General features: G+C 40.7%; 1 long non-coding RNA gene across 20 annotated transcripts; it reads left to right on the top strand.

Moving 5' to 3' along the window:
• Nucleotides 1-2,059: 2,059 nt before the first annotated feature.
• On the top strand, nucleotides 2,060-5,715 carry LOC119345231. Of its 20 annotated transcripts, none has more exons than XR_005166972.1 (9): nucleotides 2,063-2,601; nucleotides 2,700-2,745; nucleotides 2,842-2,969; nucleotides 3,294-3,403; nucleotides 3,694-3,868; nucleotides 4,480-4,635; nucleotides 4,742-4,935; nucleotides 5,038-5,107; nucleotides 5,232-5,715. It is a non-coding gene; the product is annotated as an uncharacterized LOC119345231 (long non-coding RNA). The 20 variants fall into 20 exon arrangements; XR_005166977.1 differs by having other exon boundaries at nucleotides 2,064-2,601; nucleotides 4,742-4,895; nucleotides 5,038-5,087; XR_005166979.1 differs by having other exon boundaries at nucleotides 2,064-2,601; nucleotides 4,742-4,895.
• The last annotated feature ends 602 nt before the right edge of the window (nucleotides 5,716-6,317 follow it).

The following is a 6,317-nucleotide window of genomic DNA, read 5'->3' as shown; positions in this document are numbered from 1 at the left end:
TGTAGGTTCATCGGACCTGTTGCATAAGGCAGAACAAGAATAAGAACATTTGTCAGTTTTTTCATGTGCAGGTTCAGCAGCAGGCAATGCTCAGGACAGAGTTGGGTGCACATCATATATATACATATGTTGTCGCATCTTAATAAACGGAGATGAGCAGAAGCAGAGATGAGATATCTATCCGACTGTCATCCTTCCCAAACTTGGGTCTGTCATCTCTGTGAGCGTCCACTTCCGCTTCCTTAGTTGGTTGTCGCTTCTTTGTACACTGCTGTAGTTTAGAGATCATAATATATTTTCCATGGATATAATTGAATATGACACTCAGTTTGCTATATAATTTGTTCAGTTCTCTCTCATAGCGATTCATACATAATATTATGCATAATGGTCCCATTTTAAGTAGAATATAACCACTGGATTATTCAAACTTTGCTCGTGTTTCTCAGGGCACCATAACTCTAATCCGACATGAGCAGTGCAACCACGGCAGTGGGCAGTGGAATCACAAGATAGAGATAGACACAAGTATAATATAACTTGTCATATTTCTACAATGACCACACTACTTATGGTTCCGGAAGAGAAGGTATCAGTGATAGTGGGCCTGGTGATGAGGGCATGAATATAAAGAGATTAATTGACAACTCTGTTCTTGATAGGTTGTACAAATATACAAGGTACTACTGTTTCCTTTTATGTTTAAATAGCTTTGTGAGCACAACTATATGAAAATTCTGCGATTCATGGTGGAAGCTGGCATCTTTGTTTTCCTGACCGAAAATACTTAGTTTCATGCCTCCATGGTATTATTTAGAGGACAATCCGATGAGAGATTCCTACTTATAGCTAACTAATATATAGCGTTTGATGGTACTGTCTGATGTTGTAAATACAAAATATCCTGCATGAGCATTATTTTTATTTTGAATTTTTATTGTTTGAGCCTCTTTTACATATTAAGTGTAATATCACAGACTTTCTTCTTTCAGAGTTAACTGGCCATGCTCAACCATGACTACTCTGCTCTTGTGCTCACCATTATATATTTTTAGACCTTAACCATTTGATTAAGGAGGAGAGGTGTGTCAAATAAACTCCCCTGTTCAAAGCTGAATCCAAACACATGTGGTCTCCTTTTGAAAGTGATTACATCTGTCAAGCTCTTCAATACCAATGTGGACATATCGCCACTGATTTTCCACCATCAAGCTAGCCTACCTGCACATCATGCAAGGCTCACAGCTCAGTGCTGCAATAGCTATGTTGTTTTTCCCACATCAACCATGCGGTCGTTACTAAAGCTTAGTTCCTGAATTTGTACGTGCTCCATTGCGCACAAGAAAGTAGTGGCTATTTATTTGCTTAAACAATATGTCCAGCCACCAATTTCTGCATGTCCTGCTAATATTCCTTTATGGATGTAACGCACAAATTTCAGTTATTGGATACGAAATGTAGGTTCTCTATTCAGAGCTGGGTCCGGGTCCAATGATATGTAGTCCCCTTTTCCAAGCTAATGTATATGCTATCCTATTTAATAACAATTCTGGCGCACACACACTCATTTCAGATTATCAAACTATTATGTGTGCAAATTCTACACTTCTCAAAGCTAACTCCCGTAGACAAGATAAGAAAAAAGAATATGGGTGGTGTTCTACGTAAAATTTGCCATCCTTTTCTAGATGTGCAGAGTCATCGAGTGACATATCCTAATTTCATATTGTGCCTTGCAGATTTTCCTGTCAGTGTACCCAGCTGTCACTACCTGTCCCTTTTTTTTACTTCGATGCTCATTATTTGCGTCCACTAGCAGCTATAGCTCCCAAATATGATTTGCGTCGTCTCAATTTGGAGTGGACTTGTTCGTTAGTGCAGCTAGCTAGCATATTTTGGATAATATGGATCGACACTGTACTCTTGGTTGTTAATTTAGCTACTTAATTTGTTCTAAGTAGAAGTTTACAAAGTTGCATGCCATCAAGATTGTAGCCAATTAACACGCATGCATCTATATGACTCTTCAGCCGGTCCTTTTAGAGTCTTGGAACATGACTCTTCAGCGTGGGATTGGGTGGATGGATTGAGGCAGAAATATCTACCTCGTCAGACCCTCTCTCTCCCTCATCTCTTCTTCATCCCGCTCCTCTTCTCTAGGCCGCCGCCGCGGCTTTCCTCCTCCCTCTCGGCTGCCTCATCTCCTCTGCCTCCACCTCCACTGCCTCCTTACCCAACTAGCACGGGCAAGACGACGTGCAGGCAAAGGGAGATGGCGGCGGCGCTCAATTCGGTCAGCAGTACAGAGAAGATGAGAGGGAGAGAGAGAGGAAAGGGGAGAGGGAGGTGCGCCTGTCCCTCACCCCATGTCCCCGGCGCACCGTCGCCCCTCCAAGCCTTGGTGGTCCAGGGAGGAGTAGATGACACCAACTTCGATTCCGGCCTCCGCCCTGAGCTCCGCCGCCTCACGAACTCGAGGCGAGGGGCGCCGCCCCCACGAGCTCACTCCGCCTCTCGAGGACCTCCTCTCCTTCGCGGCCCCGAGCGATGTCTTGAACTCTTCTGTCCCTACACATGGTCAGCATCAGCAGAGGGCCAAACGTGAGCTCCTCAAACCTGAAAACATTCACATCTGAAGCTTTTTTTTTCATCCCCCAACCTTGATTTCTGATTGACTTGATTCAATTTTGATTCTACAGTATATTCGTTTGAAGGATGCAACTGCAGGCGCAAACAATTTTGCTGGTAAGCTCCCATATTTCCGTTATTCATCCCTTTGTACATCTGCTCCGAAAAAAATCCCCTCTGTACATGGGTTAAGATGGAGCCTTGCATGCTCAGGGTAGGTGGTCAAACCCCTATTCTATTGTTGTGATACTGGTGAGCTTGCACGGTGCAGCAGCCTGGAGAGGCGGCTAACGGCGCACCTGCGAAGCAACAATAAACACGTCTGATGCCAACATGCCAAGGTGAGCTCCGCACAATCCATCTGTCTATATATATGCAAGCTTGTGTGATGTGCTCTGCTTCCTCCTCCTTTTTTATTAATGGATATCTTACTAAGCAGACCATATTCTTTAGGTTGGCAGCACAAATGATATAGCTAAGTCATCCTCATCATAATTAGATTATTGTTGGCACCATCAATGATCCATATGACAACCCTATGGAATTTTTTATATGTCTGTGAAGGAGGGTATTTTCAGGGATTTCAGGGAATATGATGATTTGTTGGTTGTGTTCTCAGTTAGCAGCTTTAGTTTCCTGATTATCTTTTCTCAACCCATGTCAAGATAGAAAAATTGCATCCGGCAGACTGTTTACGACATTGTGGCATTGGACTATGAGAAAGTTACGGTCCTTATTGATGCAACAACCGCTGCAAGGCCAGATATCCATTTGGGTGAGTACTCTTCTTTCACACTAGCCCTTCTATTTTACTCTTCACGTGAAATATTTGCAGTGCTGGCTCTTGTTGATTCCTTATGCATACGTTTAAATTAATGTTGGCATGTTATTTGCCATTAAGCAGGAAAAGCTTTAAATGTAATTTAACTACGGCTCATGTTGCTGAATGCAATCTCGCCATCTTTGATAGTTGAGAGAAAATGAACATATTCTTAATTCTCTTTAATCTGTTTCCTATGATTTAGTACAAGTTGTGACTGTAGGCATTTACTTTATGTTATCCAGCAAGTATTAGAGATATGATGACTATTGGCGTGGAAACACCAACCTTGGAAGAGTGGCGCCGTTAGGTTAGCAGGTGGTGTACTTCATTCTTGGAGCTGACATACATGCCTAGGTGCATCGAAGTCAACAAACGCGCTGCTACCTCTTGCTGACTCTCCATTCGGCCCCGACAAGTGTAATTATCTTAATATTTGCATATAACTTCTAATCCGTTTGGCATACAATTTTTCTGTACTGCACCCTTATAATTTGGGTTTGCTGAATACACTATATTTACTTCAGTTCTCTTTTGAGTTAGCAATAATGACCAGTTAACAATGTTTTAGCTGATGATTCAGGACAATATCGTCCTGTTCATTAAGCAGAGTGGTGGGAAGCTCCCGGAAACACCCTTTCCAAATAGAATTTCTATTTCATTGTTATGAAGGTTGATTTTACCTATTTGACTTAAATGGTGACCTCCATGCACTCCCATATTTTGCTTAGATTCTCATTTAAATGGTGAGCGCTCAGATTCTAAATATCGGCTCTTTAGTACTGTTTTATTATTTTAAGAAAAATTAGGAGCAATGTGATTTTGTTCTCTAGAGACTGGAATTGAATAGTATGTCCTTTTAGTACTGTCCTATTGCCATTTGTAGCTCCTAGATGCATCAGTTCGACTAGGCATTATCATATATTTATCATGTATTTTACAGTAGTATGATTTCTGCATAGACTAAATACCTTCTTTTGCTAAAGGTTACTTTTCTTCATAAAATTTAATTCATGATGTCGTTTTACCAGTTGTAGTACCTTCAGCATAGAAGCAGTAGTGGTCTGCTCCCCCAAATATCTATAGCTCGTGGATGTGGCGGTATGGGGAATAGGGAGTAGATGATATGGGAATAAGAGGATCCAGGCACGTGCACAAATTCTTGCTACCTGACGGCTATGCTGAGGGTGAGCGCCGAGTTGCAAACGCGTCTCCCTTCCCTGCAAACTATGGTTCCTTTCAATTAACCAAATCACCATCTTATTGTTTCGCTATTTTTCTCTTATTACCTAGATGCCTCTGACCTATCTCAAGAAGATTTGAGCCGCAGAATGATGTGTACAGCGCACCACCAGTTCCTCCGACAACACAGCTGCTGTACTGGTAGCAGCGACCACAACTTTCCACACAAGCGTCGCTAGCTGTGACCGTCAATGTACCTGATGCCGTATATGCCTCTCCATCCCGTTAGTCTGCTCGATTATTCAGTTAGTTGGATACAATAGAATATCATCTTTTACTTCTTGTGGTTATTTACAATCTCCTGCAATCACCTGATAGAATTTCATGATTGTTTTGTCATGAAATAGGTTCTGCCAGCGCCAAGGTTCAACACATTTTAGTTTTATGGGATGGACATGTTAGTTCAAATGCTTAAGGGTTTGATGCTAAATTGTTCATATAAGCTTGCACCTATTTTTGTAATTCATTAGTTAAGAACACTGATTTTTTTTTGAAAGCTTTATCATGACATCGATCTTGGTTTTGCCTTACTGCCATGCAGAGGTTGGATGGAGCATCGAGGAATTCAGGCTTGGGGTGGCACAGTAGTAGGATAGCAGGATGAGTTGGATGTGTTCTTCAGAGACCAGGTGATGTCGTTGCCGAAAGGTACCTGAAGCACACACTTCTGAATTTGGTCATTTATTTTTCCTCATAGCTGGTTTCCCTTAATACTTTTCTTAGAGACATGATCAAAGATAGAAAAGTTTTACTTCTGAAGCAGAAGTGACAGTATACTACGCATGCCATATTGATCTGTTCATGGCAATGGCAGAAGTATCTAATTCATCCGACCTAATTCAAGTTAGCTTCTGTACAGCAGTAGATAAAGATTCACTTACAAATAGTACTCCAAATGGACAGTAATAGTGCGTAAAAAGTGTTTGTGTTAGTTCAGTGAAAATTAGAGATCAGCCTGATGGTACTTCATTTTTTATTCTATAGCTTAATCTGCCAAATGCTATTAAGGAAATGAAGTTTCTTCCTTGATCGAGTTATTAGTCCTTATTGTGTGCATGCTTCCTAATCAACACATGAATAATCAATTTGTACATGCTCATACATGTTAATATGCTATTTTCTTGGTGCATTAGAGATAGTACGTACATGCATATATAATCTACAATTGCAGCAAGCTAAACCTTGTTGTTCTCAGTTTTTTTTCGCATGGATTATTTTGTTCTCATGTAAATTGAAGGAAGAAACACTCATGTATGTACAGAACTGAACTGAAGCTACCAAGGAAATTACTTTTAAAGTGGATGACCTGTTATTAGAATAAAAGGGTTAACCGGAAACCTACACAACACATATATGCATGTATCAACTGAACTACACTGGGCATCCTAAAACTAACGTCAAAGAACAATTTAACACATATCTTACCTAACTAGCATACATGCCCTGTCTAAAACATAGGAGTTTAAGTTTGTACAAATAAAATGCAAATTCAACCACTATCACGGATATTTATCAGCGATGTTTTTTGTCACCAAAAATTGATAGATATACAGACACATGTACAATCATACGTTGTAAAGCTTCCAACACTTGCTTACAATGTCTTACTTTCTGTCATCAGTCTGCC

This window comes from Triticum dicoccoides, unplaced genomic scaffold (assembly GCF_002162155.2).
Source record: "Triticum dicoccoides isolate Atlit2015 ecotype Zavitan unplaced genomic scaffold, WEW_v2.0 scaffold217715, whole genome shotgun sequence".
Classification (NCBI taxonomy): Eukaryota; Viridiplantae; Streptophyta; class Magnoliopsida; order Poales; family Poaceae; genus Triticum; species Triticum dicoccoides.
This window is presented reverse-complemented; position numbering and strand designations above follow the sequence as displayed.